Genomic DNA, 21,802 nt, shown 5'->3' on the forward strand with positions numbered 1-21,802 from the left:
GACAGACTTAAGAGACCAGCAGGACAGACTAGGGAACCCAGAAATAAACTTCTATTGCATATAGGGTTAAAGTATTTTCAGCAAGGGCGCCAGTACCATTCAACAGGGAAAAGACAGCAACTGGTGATGGGAAAACTGGATGTCCACATGCACAAGAATAAAGCTGAACTCTTACCTTACACCAGACTCAAAAATTAACACAAAATGCATCAAACATCTAAAATGTAGGACATAAACTATAAAACTCTTAGAAGAAAACACAGGAGAAAAGCACTGTGACATTGGATTTGGCAGAGATTTCTTGAATATGATAAAAACAGACAAGAGAAAATAAAAAAGGCATACTGGACATATTTTTGCAACAAAGGAAATTAACAACAGAGTAAAAAGGCAACCTTCAGAAGCGGAGAAAATATTTGCAAATCACGTCTCTGATTAAGGGTCTAGTTTCCAGAATGTATAAAGAACTCTCAGAACTCAACAACAAAAAATAACTTGATTCAAAAATTGGCAAAGAACTTGAATATTTGCAAATCACATATCTGATGAGGGATTAGTATCCAGAATAGTTCCTCAAAATATAGGATTATCATATCCAGCAATTCCACTTCTGGGTACATATCCAAAAGGATTGAAGGCAGAGTCTCAAAAGATATTTGTACACCCATGTTCACAGCAGCATTAGTCACAGTATTCAAGAAGTAGGAAGCAGCCCAAACGTCTACTAATAGATGAGTAGATAAACAAAATGTAGCATATCCTTACAGTGGAATACTATCATGCAGCCTTAAACAGGAAGGAAATTGTGACACGTGCTCTAGTGTGACTGAATCTGAGGATATTATGCCAAGTGAAATAAACTAGTCACAAAAAGACAAATTCTGTATGATTCTACTTCATGAGGAAGCTAGAGTAGTAATTCATAAAAATAGAAGCAGAATGGTGGTTGCCAAAGTCTAGGGAAGACGGAATGGGGGGCTGTATTGTTTTTTTTAGGGCCACATCCGTGGCATATGGAGGTTCCCAGGCTAGGGGTCGAATCAGAGCTGTAGTCGCCGGCCTGGGCCACAGCAATGTGGGATCTGAGCCGCGTCTGCGACCGACACCACAGCTCACGGCAACGCCAGATCCTTCACCCACTGATCGAGGCCAGGGATCGAACCCGCAACCTCATGGTTCCTAGCCAGATTCGTTTCCACTGCACCATGACAGGAACTCCAGGGGGCTGTCTAATGGTTATAGAGTCTCAGCTTGGGAAAATGAAAAGAACTCCGAGATAGACGGCGAGGTTGGCTGTACAACGTGAATGTTAACATTACTGAATGTACACGTAAAAATCATTAAGACGGTAAATTTTATGCTATGTATATTTTACCACAATTAAAAATTTTTAATTTAAAAAGAAAACTTTTTGTAACTGTCTCTCTTGCTACATTTGATTCAAGGCAATGAATTTTGCTTCATCCTAAGAAACTTACTGTAAGCTTCTCACTCCCTTTAAACCCACAATCGCTCCCTCACAGCTTTATCAACTCAGCCTGATCCGAGTCTCCTCTCTGGCTATGTTCCAACCCCTTCCACAACTAACCTTGTCTCATCTCTCACGGGCCCTCAGTCTGTGCATGTTTGTCGGTTCATTCGAGACACTGGTCCCCAGCGCTTTCCTCCAGTTGTGTCAATTAGCCAATGACACCCTCCTTCTAACCCATTCAGCTTCCTTCCACCACCTTCCTGGCCTGGCTCACACCCCACCTCCTGCACACAGACGACACCAACCACAGACACCCTGCATATTCTCCCTGTCTCTAAATTCCAACTGCACTATTGTCTGAACACCACAGATTAGCACTTGGTTCATCAGCCTGAGAGCAATCGGGCTCTTTTCACAAGCAGAGCACTAGACTAGAGAGTGGGTCCCTCGAATACTGCTCTCCAGTTAACTCGTTCGTAAACCTTGCCTGGACCACTAGTGTCTTAGGGATGAGTCTATGAGTCTATGCCTATCTTTCCATGCCTCCACACATGAGGTGGTGCCCAGTCCAACATAAGAAATTCTTTGATTTTTCACTGCCAACTGAATAGCAAAGTGGATACTAACAAAAGGACTCTGAATTCTTAGAGTTTGAATGAAAGTTCAAGAGCTGGAGAGTTTGCTGGATGTTAACTACACATCCTCATGATGATTTCACTGTATATGCAAATATCAAATCACTGTACTCCGGAAACAAATATAACCTTTTATCAATTACGTCTCAACTTTTTTTAAAAAAGGGCTTGAGAATTTGAGCATAAGAATTTTTTTTTTTTTGAGCATAAGAATTTCTTGATGCAGGAGTTCCCGTTGTGGGTTAAGGAATTGGTGTTGCCATGAGCTGTGGTGTAGGTTGCAAACGTGGTTTGGATCCTGCATGGCTGTGGCTCTGGCGTAGGCCGGCCACTACAGCTCCGATTCGACTCCTAGCCTGGGAACCTCCAAATGCCACAGGTGCAGCCCTAAAAAAAAAAAAAAAAAAAAAAAAAAAAAGCAAGTAAATAAATAATAAAAAAAGAAAGAATTTATTGATGCAAAATTCCTTCCTCCTGGAACTCCTTCCATTCCCCCATTCCAAAAAAACAAAGCAAACACCCATAAAGTGAGTAATAGAAAGGAAGAGGCATGGAATAAGATAGGTGCCTTAGAGGAAAAAAATGCTTGGAGTTTTTCACATTTCATGTCTTCTAGTCTGAAGGCAGTATGTCAACAGTGTTCACAAAGGAAAGGGTATGATCCAGAAAAAAACAGCTAAGAATTCTTCCTTACAGTCTGGGCTACCAAACGTCAGCTTCGTCCCCTGCAACAGTACCGGGCTGTGCTGTTTATAATTCAAGCATCCCCTCAACAGCTCACAAGCACAACTTCGCAACCGGAAAACCACCTCGGTGGGCTTCTGCCTCTGACACACCCAAGTGGAACATCTGATGAAATGCGGGATTTTCAGATAGAGCAGTGTCCTCTCCATTCCAGTGAGTTCATACATGAAGTGGAGTCTGAGTAAATAGAATTATGTGAGATTTAAGAATTCTTTTTTCAAAACGAACCAACTCATGAAATTTTCATAGAAAGGAAATAGAAAATCAAGGGCAGGATGTAAAAATGTGAACAATCACAGAAGCAAATGTGTTAAGTGGGAACTTCCTAAAGGGTTTTTACTGTCTCTGGTTATATATTCTACTTATCGCCAAAATTGGGACTAACAAGCTTCTGTTTTCCTCAGCAGATTTCCTGAAGGAAGGAAGCAAAGGAAGCAGTGTTCAGTGTGTCCCTTCTGGAAGCTGCTCTGGGCATATTTCCCCCTGTCCAGCCGACCTCAAAGTACGGCTAATACCGGATCAATCCTGAAGGGTCTGGCAGCAACAAAAGGTGTTGACTACAGCAATGAAAGGCCTACTTAACCCAAGCGCTGTGCACATAGAGATGCTTTTGCCCCTGCTTCTGGGAGCCTGGCATCCACGCCAGGTCAGGCCCTTCACACAAGCCCCTTATAGCCCCAGGAAAGAGGCAGGGAAAGCCCAGATGGGAAAGGGCCCATGTTTAGACGTCCACAATCTATCATGCCAAAGGGAAAGCAAGGAAAATATTTAACCGACAACCAAACCGGAACAACTGGGCCAGAAGGCAAACAGCGAAGGTGTGCTGAGGGATCGAGGGGCTTTCCACACTCCAGTAGCTGCTGCGAGATTCACTTCCCCCTGCTGTCCTTCCTCCTTCAGAGTCCTGCCTCCCTCTAACCCTGGCTCAGAGAGATCCTCGGAAAGCTGCCGGGCTGATGATGTTGGCCTGTGCAGAGCTCAGGGCTTGGGCACACGGTTGAAAGGCAAATGATCTGAACCTCAAAGGCAGATTAGGCCGCTTTTACAGCACCGCCAGCTTCTGTGGTTTCTATTTTCTCCCAGGATTTTTTTTTTTTTAATTTAAAAAAAACTTTTTTAACAAAATGCACATTCATATTTTATTTCCTAAAGATGACTGAACTTTTCAACCAGGAAAATCCCCTTTAGGTCAAATAACATCCTCAACTACTACGTGCGAGTAATTGCATCATAATTTCCTTTGATGGAGAAAACAGGATGACAAAAGGCTAGTGTAGCTTATGTAACTCTATAAATACGTATATCACAGCAGCCTTGACAGATACGTGAAAAACTTATGTAGGAGACATTATTTATTCACCACCCCCAGTCTCCCCCCTGCCAATGCTGCCCTCTGTGCCAGCGCCCCCTCTTTAAGGGTTAACCTCACAGGTTGTCCTAGGGCCAGGGGTCACAGATGCTGGGACCAGCTCTCAGGGCAGACAGAGATTTAGGAAGGAGAATATTATTTCGCCCATAACTCATCTCTGCCTGTCACTTCCTCTCCTCTTAACAGTAGAGAGCAGAAATGCAGCGGACACTAGAGGTGCGGGGCGGGGAGCTGTCAGTCCTGAATCACATGGTTTCCTCATACCCACCAAGGGTGTGATGGCTAAAAGGCCCAGGACACAGAAGGTTTGAATTTTCAATGGTAGTATCTCAAGAAGAGAGTGACCAACGAAAATCTGAGATTCTCCATTGATAAAACTAGGAATAGATGGTATCTACTGAAAAAGCCAAAGCCTTGAGCTGGAGGTTAGCTACCCCTAAAGGGTAGAGTAACACACACACACACACACACACACACACACACACACACACCCCAACAACATGTTTCCCGCAAGCAGTCTTTCTGACATCTACCAACACAAATGTTGGCTACTGACATGAAAAGGCGAAAAAGCTGGTACTGCAGTGTCTTGCCCTGTCTTAAGCAGGCAGTCAATTAACACTGAACGACTGAATGAGGCAGAGCAAAGCAGCCCTGGCCACCACCCAAAGGACAGCACAGGTTCTGTCACTCCCGCACCGGGACAAATTACGTCTGGAGGCTGGGCAAACTGGGGCCACGCCCACGCTCACGTCCCATCTTTCATCCAGGCAGGTCCCAAAAGCCTTGTCTGGCGCAGCTGATGGATGGCCCCGGAATGGCCTTGTCTGCTGCCAGGGTGAGGCGCGGCAGCTGTTTAACAGCCCTGCAAGTGACCCTGGTCGGGACTTCCACGGCAGGAAGCGCAGAAGAATAGCGTGTCCACTTAGAGCCACCACAAAGGCAGCAGGAGGAGGGACCGCCTCCCTTGGAAGCGGGCAGCCCGGCCTTCTAATTACTCACACACAAACAGGGGCGGGGGTGGCGGGGAAGGGAGGGGGAAGGGCTCGAAACCGCTCCCAGGGCATCGTTCCCCTGGAAGAGGTTGGGGCCTGCAGCCCTTGTGAGTGGAACACAGATCAGGAACATTAAGCCTCTGCCCGAGACTCGTAAAACGACACCCCATTCTTGGCTCGTCTCTGGTGCGTCCTGGGGGCTCCTTCAGTTGTCCGTCTCACAGGCAACTATCGTGTTATGTTATCTCCATAGTCAAAGAAGCCTCACACAGCCTGGAGCCCCTTCCTGGGCCCTACTCCCCCTGGGTGCCCCACTCACTGGTTTTCTCCCCCCACATCCTTTGAAGGAAGGAAAAAAGGAAGCAAAAACACTAATCTGAAAAGATAGCTGCACTCCAGGATTTACAGCAGCGTTATTTACCATTACCAAGATATAGAAACCACCCAAGCATCCAGCAACAGATGAGTACAGAAGATGTGGGATGTGGTATAAATACAAAATGGAATATTACCTAGCAATAAACAAGAAAGAAATGTTGCCATTTGCACAACATGGATGGGCTTGGAGGGTATTATGCTAAGTGAAATATTAGACAGAAAGACAAATACGGTATATTACTTATATGTGGAATTTCAGACCTAAAAACAAGCTAGTAAATATTGAGAAAAAGAAGAAAAAAAAAAAAAGAAACAGACCCACAGACATAGAGAACAAGCTGGTGACAACCACTGGGGAGGGGGAAGAGAGGGGTAGATTAAGTGGTATAAATTATTGTGTGTAAAATAAATAAGCTATAAGGATATATTGTACAATACAGGGAATACAGACAATGTTTTATAATAACTAAAAGTACAATATAACCTTTAAAAATTGTGGATCACCATCCTGTCCAGCTGAACCTCATACAGTATTTTACCTCAACTACACTGCAATTTAAAACATAAAATAAATAAACATAAAACACACACACACACACACACACACACACACACACAAAAGGAGAACGAAAGAAGAAAAAAAGGAAGCCCACTTCCAGTGGACTCTGATGGCCTTTGGTGATAGAGCTGACATTTGTCCAAACATGGGGAGCGGGAAGGTCCCAGGTGGCACTTCTGTTGGTGCACATCGTCTGCTCCCTTGTCATCCACCCACCTGTGCCTCTGTGGCACTCATGAGGCACCGCCGAGCTCTGTGCCTTTTCCCAGCCAAGTTAATGAAAACCTAGGAGGTACTGGTCTACCAAGGGCTGCGGTTTCTCACTGTAGAGGCGAATGGAGGCGTATTTGCATTTTGCAAGAAGTGAAGCATGTTCAATTTTTAAAATGCAAAGTGTACAGAAAATTTTAAATATATATTAGGTGAGGGGTCTGGAAAGAGGCTCATGTAAGTGAGGGACCCTAAAGCTTAAGTTGCCCGGGCATCCTGGTAAACCTGTATCTGGGTAGATGTCAGAGCATAAACGCCCTTCTCGAGTTTCAGCTTCCTGAATAACAAGTCCTAGGGAACCACTAGGAGGAGAAAGGAGGAACCACCCTCTGCAGATCTTTCTTCTTTATTTTGCTTCCTCCCTCCCACTTAAAAGCAGCACAAATAGATGTAGATATTTACCCAGTCTCGGAGAAGCTGTAATGGGTCCACCTTGCCTAGTTGGCAAATGAACCCAGCCTCCTGATGAGCTCCTGGCCGAGGAGGCAGCTTAACGCTGAGTCACTAGCCCAGGCAGGCCTAGGGCAAGAATGCAACTGGGGCCTCTGAATACACTGCACCCAACTAGGAGCTATGAAAGGACAGTCAAAGCAGGAAAAGCAGGCAGCCTTTTCCTCCATGTGGGAGCTAAAACTCTTGACCCAGGGACCAGGGAACCTGGCAACCTGTGGTCACATCATGTTGGGATAATAAGCATGGCTTAATGGGCTTAGGCCACAGAAGACTTAAGTTGCCCAGTGCGAGAACAAAATGTGTGATGTGGCAAGTCAGAACACTGTGCTCAGAGCCTCGACTGCTTCATCTGTGAAACGGAGCTGCAGAAGCGAATTTGCCTGAGGCTCCCTCTCATCTTGTGAATTCACAGGATTCTCTTTTTGGGGTTTGCCCTATTAATTTGCCCATCAAATTCCTCGTAAGTCACCAAGGCCTGTATCCCAGCTTCCCAGGCTCCCACTGCCCCATCCCCAAGCCTGCCCTAAAGAAGACTTTTATCTGATCAAATCGCAATTTTGTACGGAAATGGGGCAACAGCTTTCAGTGCGCCAATCTGCCAAAAGGCATATGGAGACATGACAACGAGGCAGGGATGAGGGAACAAGTGAGGGGAAAAAAAAGCCTAAGAGCCCTCCTCTTTTGAAGAACTTGTCCTGATGGTGCCATGATGACCACCGTACTAAAAAAAAAAAAAAAAAAAAAAAGGCAAAGGAGCATATGCCCAAAGAGGCCAGTGCCAGCAGGGAGAGGAGTGCCCAGGGAGTGATAACTTCTACCAAACCAGATGGGCAGGCTCCTGTGATAACAACTAGCCAAGGGGAATGGTCCAGGGCAGGGTCGGCCTTAGCTAGGTTCTTTCCTCCAAACTACAGTAAACTCAAGTTGTCCCCAAGTCCCCAGCAAGTCCCCAATTGCCCCTAGAATTGCACCCATGCTTCACCACTGCCCATGAGTCATAAAGGGATTAAAGAGGGCCCAAGACGCCTGCAGTCAGCCTTCCTCTAGCAGGCCTATTCTTCCTCAAGCCCGCTTGCACCTCACTTTCTCCTCCTGCCTTCAGTGTCGGGACAATCCTTCTATCTTACCACCCATGGAAACTTCCTGAGCCACAGCCAGGGCTTGTAACACTAGCTGGCCCCGCCCTCTTCTGTGACAATCTCAGGTTCCCTCTGGCTCATTCTCCAGCTCTGCCCCCCTCACCCCCACCCGCCCACCACAAATAACGCAGAGGACAATTCAGGGCTATTTAATAAGCAACTGGATCATGACCTGGTCCTGAGGCCCCTTGTGCCCCAGCTTCATACAAATCTGATTTCAGTGGCTGATATTAGGTTGAACCATATGAAACTGACGTTATTCAAGCATGTTGACATCCAAAGAGAATGACAATTTCATGAACGTTGATCTAATAAAGGAGACTGGTATTCAAATATTAAACACATATTCTGACTTCCCACCTGCTCTCTTTCCAAACAGTACAGAAAAATTCAGAGGCGGGATGGGGGAAGGGCAGTGTTGATTGTTCTCTGCAAAATGCAGTCTTCTCAGTGGGGTAATTTGCCCCTCCAGGGGACTTTCCAGCCAAGTCTGGAGACAGCTTTGGTTGTCACAGTGGGGTGGGGGAGTGTTACTGGTGTCGAGGAGTTAGAGGCCAGGGAAGCTGCTAGACAGCCTCTGGTGCACAGGACAGCTCCCATCACAAAGAATGATCCTGCCCAAATGTCAACAGCACTACCAAGGTTGAGAAACTATGCCAAGCAAGTGTCATGGGGGACCCAGAGCCTAAAGCTGTGCAGCTGAACAACTGCACTGAAAATACAGCTCTATGAGCCATAAAGGGCACTGTGGCAGCATCGTCTGTTCAGAGGCAGTCAGAGCTGCAGCTTCTGGTCCCTGCAACCTACCTCTGATCTATGACTACCCTCCCACCCGCTGCAGGCCAGCCTCCTCTCAGAAATTCCTTCTCCACTTCTGCTCAGTAGGGCATTTGCTGAGGCTTCCCAACCCTCAGCCCAGACCCCTACGTTAGAAACTGGACCCAACTGCCAAGCCCTTGGAGTTTCCCTGCAAAGGACAGACACTCAATCTACTCCTCCTGCTGGCTTCACTCAGCAGCATGCAGAACTCACCACAAGGCCGCTGTAGCTGGGCTGCTAAAACCACAGCACAACCCTCTAGGCCAGAAGGGAAAGCTCCCCCAGCCAGCTGTGGTGGGCTCATGTTGTTTCCTGGAAGAGATTGTGTGTCACTCTGGGTGACGAAGAAGGGAATTTAAGAGGTTCCCCAGCACAGGATCACTTACTTCCCCAGCTGCCACTGCCCACCAGTAGGCAAAGAGGCTGAGGAAACACAGCTCCTTTTTGCTTCATAAGCAATATTCACCCTTCATGTGCAAACACCCAGCTCTTGGGAATTCCCACTGTGGCTCAGCAGTAAGGAACCCAACTGTTATCTACAAGGATGCAGGTTCGACCCCTGCCCTTGCTCAGTGGGTTAGGGATCCTGCATTGAGCTGTGGGCTGTGGTGTAGGTTGCAGATGCAGATCAGAGCCTGCGTGGCTGTGGCTGTGGTATAGGCCAGCAGCTTCAGCTCCCATTCAACCCCTAGCCTGGGAACCTCCATATGCCAAGGGTGCAGCTCAAAAAAGCAAAAAAAAAAAAAAAACAAAACAAAACCCAAAACCACCCAGCTCTTTCTGTTGCACAAAGTATACAAGGCTGAAGCACACTCCCTTTTATTTATGAACTTGAACCCAAGGAACAGCCACAAAAATCACACTCAAAGAAATGGAAGGGATGTCGAGAGTCATCTAAACAAGGCTAAATCGGAATTTCCAAATACAACACAGTTGGAATGTCTTGCTCCAGAGGATTCCTAATAAGATTCCGTAATCTCCTTGGAAAGCCCACCGGGCCTCGTGTGAAGCGCAGAGGCAGAGCGCGCTTCCTGCTCTCCCCGCCGCTCTGTGTCCAGCTGCAACTCAACACTCAGCAATAAAATGGGGGGATAGTTTTGAAAATAAAAACAGGAGACATGTGATCCTGTTCCAATACTTCGGCTGGTCTCTGCTTTAGGAACTTAAAACCTGCCTGTCGTTCACCGAATGACACAGAGTGCTGGCAGATGGGGCTGAGCGAGACGGCTGAGTGTGTTTTAATGGGACCGTTAGGATTATGTCAAAAGGTGAGAGAAAAAACATTCAGCAGCCAAGAAAATACGCATTTGCCTAAAAGAAATATAACGTGTTCCAACTCTCTTCCCTCCGGCTCCCTTTTCTGCTATGACAAACTCATTCAGCAGGAGAGCCCCCAGCTCACGGACAGCAGGCAAATGCACAGTTTCTTAAGCCAAGCATTGGGGGCAGAAATATCTGAAGGCAGAAAGAGGGTAGCCCATCGGAATGAAGGAAGCCAAACAGAACCAGTACCAATTTCAGACTAAAGCAAATGACAAAGTGATGACCTTACTTTCGACGCACAAACCACCCCTCACATCCTCACGGCCAGAGTTAATAATAACTCATCTTTTCTCCGTGGTTCCTTCCCAATCCTGGCTATTAAACTTGGGACTAGACAGAACTCAGAGCAGAACAGAGATCTTCCTTTGAACCAGAAAAGGTTCTATTTCTGATGCCTTTCTTGGACTTCGCTCAACACCGCTGAAGGAAACGCAGGACTAAATCGGCTCCACGATTTTAGCAGGTACAGCTGGTTTAGGCCTGCGTCCCAGCAAAGACACGACGCCTAACATCCTTCGCTTCGTGTGGGCCTTCATGGTACTAAGAACACAAGCAGCTGGCATTTGTATGGCTTCTGACAGCTTACACGGCAATTTAACACACGGTTTTTCACAGCATCCTCAGGGGGAGCAGAAAACCCACAATTCAGAATTCCTGTTGTGGCGCAGTGGTTAACGATTCCAACTAGGAACCATGAGGTCGTGGCTTCGATCCCTGGCCTTGCTCAGTGGGTTAAGGATCTGGCGTTGCCGTGAGCTGGGGTGTAGGTCGCAGACGTGGCTCAGATCTGGCGTTGCTGTGGCTGTGGTGTAGGCCGGTGTCTACAGCTCCAATTCGACCCCTAGCCTGGGAACCTCCATATGCTGTGGGAGTGGCCCTAGAAAAGGCAAAAAGACAAAAAAAAAAAAAAAAGAAATATTGTGAGGACACCAAGCTACCAGGTCAGTCCTTCTCCTTCACCCTCTGGGAGTCAGGGATGGGGAGCCGTGGCTGAAACCCAGACGTCTGCCTCAGGTGACGACATTTTTCAATTCCAACAACATCACACTGCCTGCGTGGCCGCTGACCCTAAAATACTTCCGTATCAAGAACAGCGTGATATTTGCGTGTGTTCACTGTAGTCTAGCGGTGGTTAGTTGCCCTCTGATCTCCCCCAGTCAGGAGTCCACCAAAGGTGCTCCAATGTGCACTGAAAAACCAGATGAAGATGTTCCCCAGAGGGTTTGTGATTAGCACCAAAGATTAAAAGTGGTCTTCCTTTGGTGAAGCATTTAGGGTGCAATACTGTTGAAAGAAAAACTGCTCAGCTACAGCCCCCAGGATGAACAAGGCATGAGACCTGTGAGCCCCGACCGTGGTATTTTAAAAGCAGCATAGCGAGTCTTCAACTCTGCTTTGGCCTGCCTCCGTCTGTTCACTGGGACACTGTCACCTGACCCAAAATCGGGGCAGCTGTGTCACTTCAGAGCAAACCTGTGACGTGAGGCGCTTGTCCACACACCTGAGGGCGGAGGGCACCACTTCACCCACCTCTGGGAACCTGCTACCAAGTGTTCAGTCTTAGACTTGGCTTCCAACCCGGCGATGAGGCTGTGGGGGACAGGCTGACTATCCCCATCTGTCACCAACTGCCAGAGGCTGCCAAGATCACCCACACGAACCTGACGGTGCCTGAACGGCCACACTGACCAGCTTGGCTCCACTGTTAGGGACCTCCTAAGTGCTAACAATGGCCTCGGATCTGTACAAGATGCAGAGATGAACAGAACAGGCCCAAACCTGTACAGCCTGGCTCCCAGGGGAAAAGATAGGACAGATAGGTGATCAGTGCCCAAGGGGAGGTACAAACAAATGTTACAAATGTTCAGACAAGGGAGAGAGCAGGCCTGTCCCCACCGACATTCGTGGCCCTGGTGCCCCCCACAGCCAACTCCAGGGAGAACAGGCACAGGCTGCCAAAGGAAGGAAGAGGAACTTTTTCATCAAGTAATAATTCACCTCCTGGAGAAAGTCAATCTCCCAGCAGCAGAAACTGGTGGTGGAGAAGCTAGTAGCAGTAGAAAACATCCCCTCGAGAATAGGAGGGGTGAAAAGACCATCAGAAAAGAACAGAAACAGGAGCTCCCGACGTGGCGCAGTGGTTAACGAATCCGACTAGGAACCATGAGGTTGTGGGTTCAGTCCCTGCCCTTGCTCAGTGGGTTGACGATCCGGCGTTGCCGTGAGCTGTGGTGTAGGTTGCAGACGCAGCTCGGATCTGGCGTTGCTGTGGCTCTGGCGTAGGCCGGTGGCTACAGCTCCGATTCGACCCCTAGCCTGGGAACCTCCCTATGCCGTGGGAGCGGCCCAAGAAATAGCAACAACAACAACAACAAAAAAGACAAAAAGACAAAAAAAAAAAAAAAAAAAAGAAAAGAAAAAGAAAAGAACAGAAACAATTCCAACCACTCTTTCGCATCTACAACCCCCAGCGTACCACTTTCAGACCTGTCACATCCAAGTTCTACTTGCTGCTTCGTATCTTTTTTTAAAATCAAGTCGCATTTTACCCTTAAATATGCTCGTGTTAAATAAAATTTTGATACCAACTGTGAATCGAAAACTAGTATCACTTGCCATCAACAGAAGAGAACCATGAAAATAAACACAAAATAAAATGAATGCAATGTTATGAATTCCAGCTGCAGACACTGAAGGCAGGGAGCCTGGGTGTGCTCCCTCTTTGTATGACAATCACAATGAAGAAGAAGAAGAATGAAACTGAGCAGGAGAAGAATTGGAGGTAGAGAGTCTTCAAGACTTTTTTGGACCAAACTGAAACTCCGTGGGCATAAAACAGATAGGAAAAGGCAATGCTTTCTCACTATGCAATTCAATACATTATTTAATGCCAAGCATGGATGCCACCTACAGCCACCTCCCACTCTTCGGGAAACACCTTGTCCACCAGTGCTGTCAGGCAGAACGACCTTGAAGTGTTCTCAGAGGAGAAGCGATCCACTCCCATCATTCAGAGAAGAAGAGTTCACCATTACCCACAATAACCACTAGAAAGTTTCATTTTCTTACGAAATGCAAGCACTCTTTGGAAATAATGACATTTATTCTTTAAAATGAGTACTAAGTCAACTAAAACCCCAGAAATCTCCCTTTAAGATGATCTCCAACCCCTTGCACCTATAAATTCTTTGATAACATATCAATTGGTTATATATCAATGGAAGCAGGAGAGGAGAAACCTCCACCAAAGTCCTATTTTTCAAAATCTCTGAAAGCAGGCATTATCAAGGAGTTGACACTGGCAGGCAGTTAAGCAGAACAAACCCATAAGGAAAAGCTGGCAGAATGAGGACAAGAGCTTACCGTCTGGGCCTGGCCAGTGGCAGAACCAATAGCAGATCAGAAGGCAGATTCAAACCACAGCCTCCCAGAAGTAACAATACCCAAACACTGGAAACTTAACACTTGGTTTTGAAATCTTACAATTCCCTGGTGCCAGTACCAGATAAGGAAAAGGTCCGATTGCCCTCTGGTCAGCCCAGCGAATGCTGCGCCAAGAAAAGCCAGGGAACACACCTAGGATGACAAAGTGAGGTGTGCCTCAGGTAAACTGCTAACCTATTGAATACACACACAACCTGCCCCTACACCCCACCTCAAACCCAGGACTCGGGTCAAGACCTGCACACACAGGCTCACGTCCTCCATTCAAAATTCACTTCACCTTCCTCAGAACCCCTTCACCCCTTGCAACTCTCAGCTGAAGCCCTGTGTGACTAAGACACAAAAACAGCTCAGGACTGTTCATACTTATGTAAAAGCTGTAACATATGCAGTTTTCATTCACCAGATCCTCTGGGCAGGCCTAGTGGGAGCTAGGGGCTGTGCGTGGGGCTGGCTCAAAGGCTTCCCAAGCTTCAGAGAGGTCTTTGGAAGGTGAAGGGGACTAAAATAAGCCACACAGGCATACAAAATTACTTGGGAACGAAGGCATTTGAGTTCCTGAAATTCCTTATCTACCTAAAATTGGAGCCTCCCAAAAATTCAATTGTCATAAATCCTCTCCCCAGAGCAAACCTGATCTTCTGTTCACCAGAGCAGTCTGTATCACTCCTAGACAGACACTGCCACAAACTATGATACCGCCTATCTATTCTCCTGAGGGCCCATTTATCTTTCAAAAAAGTCATCTGCTTTCTGGTAAGTGACCTCTCTCCCCTCTTCCTTCCATGAAGCATTTGTTCTCCCAGAAGTGCTACTCTGCCCCTCCCTACCCTCTATTAAGATGGTATATAAGCCCCAAATTCTAACCCCCCTCTTGAGTCCCATTTTTCTGTGAATCTTCATGCTTACTTATATATAATTAAATGTTTTCCCCCTCCTGCTAATCGGTCTGTTTTCAGTTTAATTTGCAGGCCCCCAGCACAGAATTTAACGGGGTAGAGGAAAAGTTTTCCTCCCCAACACAGTCAATAACCACAGAGGGCAGCAGGTGCAAGGAAAGCCACATACTGGCCACCTTCGGTCTTCTCACAAACACCTCCCCAGGCATTGCACACAGAGGAACACTGTAGGTTACAGCACCTTACAGTAACTACAGGCTCGGAGAGGCCTCCAGGACCCACAACCCTAGCTAAACACAGGCAGGGGAGGATGGAGCTAACAGAGGAAATGGCTCCACTTGAACTCCATGGAGAGAATGTTAGGACACTCTTCTCCCCCAAGAGATGGTGCCATCCTTTCACCTCAGAGGCACACATGACCAGCCAGCCCGGTGGGCCATCTGTCTAGGGCTATACCAAGAGGATTTCTGCTCTCCAGTCTGTCAAGCCAGCATGAGTTTAATAAACTTTTTAAAAAGAAAAGAAAAATGGAAGAGGCCAACATGTGTGCCTTCCCACCCAGCTCAGGAAAAGTAAGAGTCCTTTATTCTTCTTAGGCCAAAATTTGTTTTGCTGGAAGCTTCTTTTCACCAAGCCTCCAGGCTCCTTATCAGCCGGGGTTAAATAAAGAAGCTTAGAGGACCACAGAACAAATAAACCAAAACAGCCCACAGAGAACAAGGGTAGGAAAGCCCCCAGTTGCAAATGGAGCCAACTTCCACCCAGCTTAGTCTTGCCCAGCCCAGCCCGGCCCCAAACGAAGCTTCCTCCTCTGTAAGCCTTGGCGTTAGCAGGGTGAGTATCTGGCTAAAACTCCATCTGAAGAGCTTGTCTTTTTTTCCACCCCGCCCCCATTCCTTCTTAAAATTATTAACATCCACTTAAAAGGAAAGGGGCGGGAGTAGGGTGCCGAGCTCGCCCTCTTTTCAAATTGCTTGTGAAGCGAACACTGCTTATCACAACAGGTGCACCAGCCACTCACAAAAAACAGAGGCAGTGTGGAGCTGAAAGGCTAAGAAATTACTTATTCCCTTTGTCAGCTGCTCCTACAGGCCATGCAAAGCCTGCCTAGAAGAAAGATATTGTGTCCCTGCTTTAAAAAAAAAAAAAAAAAAAAAATAGAGGCAGGAGAAAGGTTTAAGGTTGCCAAGAGCTAAGGGAAGGGGGGAAACCGTATTGGGGAGGCACCGGGCGGGGGGGGGGGGCTTAGTGTTCTATAGCAATTTAGGAAAGGCAATGGAGCCTGCAGCTGGATCTTAAAAATCTGTCCCAAACTTTCCGGAAAACTCTGGCAGCATATTCCAGGCCCCCCTTGGCAGAATAAAGGGAAAAAAATGACACCCGGGCTGTTTAAAACACATATAAGGGTGATGAGAGAGCAATATCTGTAGATTACATACATCTTATAATAGGATATCTCACACACATTAAGTATAAAATATTGCCTAGAAACCGCCTTGTACAGCAGGCAGGACCGACGTGGTTTGTTACTCTTTAGGAGGGAATACATCTGTGAAGTTATACGCCTCAACCAGCTCTTCAGACAAGCAACGTATTTTAAATTAGAGAGTTGCCTTGTGGTACTGGCCAACTGACCTCCAGCTGCTGAGTGCCAAAAGTCCTCTAGCATCCTCATCCTGTGCTCCCAAAGCTGGGGAGGGGCCCTAGCGGCTTGGAGAGGGCAGCTCTGCCCCAAGCCAAGTCCTGATCCACCCAAGATCTGGGAGATTTGGATACACTGAACTTTCTTCCCCTTGGGAGATAGTACCATCTGGGAGAGTTATTTGCTTGGCTTAAAAATAAAGCTCAGGGCAGTGGAGATCCCAGCAGAAGACTCCATTCGAGGGCCACTTCTGCCCCAAGTAAATGATCAGAAAACAGCCAGGGGCCACAAAGTCAGTTGGGCCTCAAAGTCTTGCAACGATTCTGCCATTAAAAGGAATGATGTAGATCTCAATAGAGGACTCAGAGAGGCAGCCAAGACCTATCAGTAAGTTACAGAAAGCAGGAGAAGCAGGGTGTGGAAAGTAACATAATGTCTTTTTCATCAAAGGAAATCTTGGTGACGCCAGTTTGCTCAGGTTTACGCGGCAATGCCCTCCTGCCACCCCCTCCTCTTTCCCTCTTCTCTCAGCAACAGTTTGTTTCAAATTAGTGAAACGAGAAGAATGTGTGCCCTGACCGGACCCGTGGGAAGGGGACAGGTACGTCACCTGCGTTAGGGATAAATAGGGAGGGTCTTTCCTTCTTTGCACGGGCGTTTGGAGCCCCCGCGCCCTCCTGCACAAGTAAAGAGCCTTGTCGAGATCTCCCCGTGTCCCCATGTCTCATTTTCCAACACTGACGATCCGAGCCATTCCCCAACAAGGGTGGGCATGAATCCATGACTGCTATTTATCCATCACATTTTTTAAATCGTGCAGTGAATTCTGAGAATCAGACCCATTCACCTTCACACACAGCTTTGGACACTGAAGACACACACCCACCAATCCCCATCCCCCATTCCCATTAACATGACTTGTGTCCATGAGCCCAGGGTCACTGTTCCCACAGACTCTAGCCAGGAACTCCCTGAAAAAGCCAGTAACTCTTCAATGGAAAACAGACAGTATGAGCCCTAAAGTTTTGGACCCCTGACCTCAAAATCCTCACCTTGCTGTTCCCCCCAGTCCTGGACTGTGGGGTCAGGATCTTGCCCCAATTCTCCTCAAGCCTCTGCACTAAAAGATGTGCCTTCAACTAAATTTCCAACTCTCCGTCCATTTCAACCTTGCTGTTCCCTCTGGAGACAACGCCAAAGCTCTAAATGGTGTTGCCTTCACTGCAGGAAACAGAGGCTGTGTTGGTGACATTTGGGAAGCTGTCATTCAACTGAAGGAATCCAGAATGTCGCACTGAGAAGAGTGGTTTGGAGTTTTTGTTGTCCTCTGCCGCATCTCCCCTTATCTGCCTAAAAGCAGAGCCTCCCAAAAGAATTCAACTGTCTTAAATCCCCTCCCGGGAGTTTCAAAACTGATGAAAATTGACTCCTATCACTGCAGACAAGAAGCCCAGAGCTGGGTTAAGAAATTACCTAAACAAACATTATCACAAAACTATCGCCCTGCCCATCTATTCTCTTAAGGGCAGATTTCTTTCTCCTCAAGTCATTTGTTTTCTCATAAATGCCTTTCTCCCCCTCCCCTTCTCCTATTAGCATATCAGCCCCAAATTATAACTGCCAGCTTGAGTCACACTTTTCTGTAAATGCCCATTTATGTCAATAAAAATCTGTCTTTTCTCATGCTAGTCTGTCTTTTGTCAATTTAATTTGCAGACCTCCAAGTAATGAACCTAAGAGGGTAGAGGAAGTGCTTTTCCTGACATGACAAATCAGAGAAAGGATATGCAGAAAGAGCCACTACCCATGATAAAAGTTACTAAGATTCTTATACATGGCGACTCACTGAAGTTACCTAAAACAGTAAACGCTTGATATTCCAAAGGAATATATATTCCCAGATCTCCGGGACCCAGAATTGTCCATGAAACACCTACTGTCAGCTTAAGAACCAGTTTCCTTAGACCTCTCCACCCCCTTGGGATCACTTGCAAGTGCATTTCTTTCCAGAGGTTTTTTTAAGTGAATAGACTTTATTTTTTTGAGAACAGTTTAGATTCATAGAAAAATTGAGCAAACGGTTCAAAGAATTCCATTTGTCCGCCATCCTCACCCCACACACAGCTGCTTCTACTATTACATCTTGCATTAGTATGGCTGGTATATTTGCAGTATTGATACACTGACTAAAGTCCATACTTTATTCAAATTTCCTTAGTTTTTACCAAGCGTCCTTTGACCATTCCAGGATTGCATTGAAGGAGCCACATCACACTTAGTTATCATGTCTCTTTAGGTTTCCCTTGGCTGCGACAGTTTCTCGTATTCTCTGTGATGACCCTGACAGCCTTGCAGAGTACCAGTCAGGTGTTTTGTAAGACACCCTTTTGTTGGAATTTGTTCATGTTTTTCCTCAACATTAGACTAGAGTTACGTATTTGAGGAGAAAGATCCCAGAGGTGAGGTCCCATGTTGGGACCATGTCATGACCATGACATGACGTGGTACGTATGTACCTACGATCAACTTGACTTAGCACTTTTGATGCTGACCTTGAGCACCTGGCTGAGGTGGTGTCTGTCAGGTTTCTCTGTTGTAAAGTTACTCTTTTCTTCCTCTTTTCCATACTATACTCTTGAAGGAAGTCACTCTTACAGTTATAGAGTATGGAGTTAAGGTCCTCTTCCTTGAAGGCAGAGAACTTACAAGAATTATTTGGAACTTTCCTGCACAGATTTGTCCCTTTCCCCTCATTTATTGATTCAATCATTTGTGTCAGTATGGCCTCATGGATATTTATTTTGTACTTTAGGGTATAACCCAGTATCACTTTATGCTTTTCACAGCTCAAATGGCCCCAGCTTTGGCCACTGGAAAACTCTAGCAATGAGCTCCCTTTAACACGCTATTATTGTAGTGGGTCCTGCTGTTTTCTTGTGTGTTTTGTTTTGTTTAGCACTGCCTTACTTACTGGCACTACAAGATGCTCCTGGTTCACCTTGCATATTTTCTGTTCCAGCCCTAGAACCAGGCATGTCTCCAAGGAGCTCCAGGGCCATTTTTCACAAAGAAATTGAGTTTCTATCACAATTCAAAAGAGTTAGAGTGCAGACAAGACCAGCAAAGAACAAAGCTGAAGGGAGAGGCTGATGAAAGCTAGGTGATTGATCTGCAGGGCATCCTCCTTTGGGCTCCTTGTTGCTGCCCACACCCCTGCCCCTCCAGACTGATGACAATTTGAGTCAAGTTCATGCCTCAGTTTTTATCTTATAATATTATATTATTTTTCTGACAAATGCATTTGTACAGATTTTTTAAATTTACACCTCAGTAAAATTACAACACACCATGGGGTCATGGTTCTTCCAGAATGGTCTGGGAAGAACTAAAATCACTTATGTTCAATTCAGAGATAGAGAGGACGACAACTAGGCATTCACGCCTGCAGTCATATTCTGTATCTCACTGAGTCAACATCCTTGGGCCTGAGGGCAGCACCAAGCCTCCCCTATAACCAACTGTTCAGGCTTCATCATTGTCCTGCTCTCACTTATCTCATCTCCAAGTTCAAAGCCACTTTCCCATTGATGGGGTTTCAACTTTTTTAGAAGCGGAGCTCTTTTGTCATATGAACTCATCATCTAGAGAATTTTAACACATGAAAGTGACAAAAGTGGTATTTTATGAATACACATTTCTTTTATAAACTCAAAATAATGATATTTACCTAGAATAAAGTCAATAAGATCAAGGGCATTTTTATGAATGTATCATTTTTAAATTGGGGGTCATGGAAAACAGTGGCAATTTTATATCAACCTTATTACCCAGTTTATTTCTGTATTTTGTTTTAGATATCAAGTATCAAGAAATTTTTGATCAAAAAGGATTTGTTTAAAAAGTGACACCATTTGCAGTTCTCTTGTGGCTCAGCAGGGTAAGGATCCAGCATTGTCACTGCAGCAGCCTGGGTCATCCCTGTCTCATGGGCTGGATTCCCAGCCTAGGAACTTCCACATGCCTCAGATGCAGCAAAAAAGAAAAAGAAAAAGAAAAAAGAAAAAAATAGACACCATTTGTAACTACTTCCAAGTTTGCCTTATAGTCTCAAAATATTCTTCAGCCAAATAGAGGACACAGAAGAAGCTGCATTATAAGATCTATGCCAAAATGCATTCATTTGATAACAAACTGTTAATCTCCAATTTTTTTAATATGTGCCACTTTATATGTATTGTTTTTTGGCACATATTTTTCATAGCTTATTTTTAAATAAAATGTTTTAAAACATTTACAGACCCCTGAATGACTTCCTAGAACGTTAAGTTTGTAAAACACCGCTAAAGTCTGAGCAACTATATTTTCCATCAGTTCCTCCCCCTCCAGACGTGAGTCAGTTAACTGTGCTATTATTAATTCTCCTTATTTGGTATAATATAGCCCATTTTCTCAGGCTCTATTAGGTAACAGAATTCTTGCTAAAGTGATAATGACTGATACCATATAATTAACTTCTAATTACATATGTTTTTTAGTAAAGGCCTTGAGTTTTTAAAGAAAGCTTCATGCAAGAATTTCAGACAATAGGACAAGTAGCAGGAGGCATTTTCGAAAAGACATTCCCTATTTTGATGGTATACAAAGCCAGTAGTATTATAATAATACAAATAATTAAGAAATGTAGTGCTTACAAAAATAAACTCGAAATGGCTTAAAGACTTAAATGTAAAACAAGACACCATCAAACTCCTAGAAGAGAACATGGGCAAAACATTCTGATATCAACCTTAAAAATGTTTTCTCAGGTCAGTCTCCCAAAGCAACAGAAATAAAAGCAAAAATAAACTAATGGGACCTAATCAAACTGACAAGCTTTTGCACAGCAAAGGAAACTATAAAAAGAACAAAAAGGCAACTTACAGAAGGGGAGAAAATAGCTTCAAACAATGCAACTGACAAGAGCTTAATCTCTAAAATACACAAACAAACAGCAAAAAAACCAACAACCCAATGGAAAAATGGGCAAAAGACCTGAATAGACATTTCTCTAAGGAAGATACATGGATGGCCAACAAGCACATGAAAAAAATGCTCAACATCACAAATAGAGAAACACAAATCAAAACTGCATGAGGTACCACCTCACACAGGTCAGAATAGCCATCATTAATAAGTTCACAAATAACAAATGCTGGAGAGGGTGTGGAGAAAAGGGAACCCTACTGCACTGCTGGTGGGAATGTAAACTGATACAACCACTATGGAGATACCTTAGAAATCTATACATAGAACTTCCATATGACGGAGCAACCCAACTCTTGGGCATATATCCAGACAAAACTTTCCTTGAAAAAAACAAATGCACCCACATGTTCATTGCAGCAATATTCATAATAGCCAAGACATGGAAACAACCTAAATGACCATCAACAGATGACTGGATTAAGAAGATGTGCTATATAGGGAGGACGGGATTAAGATGGCGGAATAGAAGGACTGGAGCTCAACTTCTCTCCTAAAAACAACAAAATTCACAACTAAAGACTGAGCAAAAGGACCGGAAACCTTAAAAAAGATACCCTACTCCAGAAGAAAAAGAGGAGGCCACATCAAGAGGTAGGAGGGGCGATTTCGTGACATAAACAACCCCATACCTCCTGGG

At 45.5% G+C, this 21,802-nt stretch overlaps 1 long non-coding RNA gene across 2 annotated transcripts in view; it reads right to left on the bottom strand.

The window, feature by feature from the left end:
* Positions 1-21,802, bottom strand: part of LOC110261780 (uncharacterized) — a 537,063-nt gene that overhangs the window by 499,244 nt on the left and 16,017 nt on the right. The window lies entirely within an intron of this gene.

This window comes from Sus scrofa, chromosome 7 (assembly GCF_054392235.1).
Source record: "Sus scrofa isolate SSC_HxYL_T2T_F1_AM1 chromosome 7, Sscrofa_HxYL_maternal_Yorkshire_Landrace_v2.0, whole genome shotgun sequence".
Taxonomy (NCBI): Eukaryota; Metazoa; Chordata; class Mammalia; order Artiodactyla; family Suidae; genus Sus; species Sus scrofa.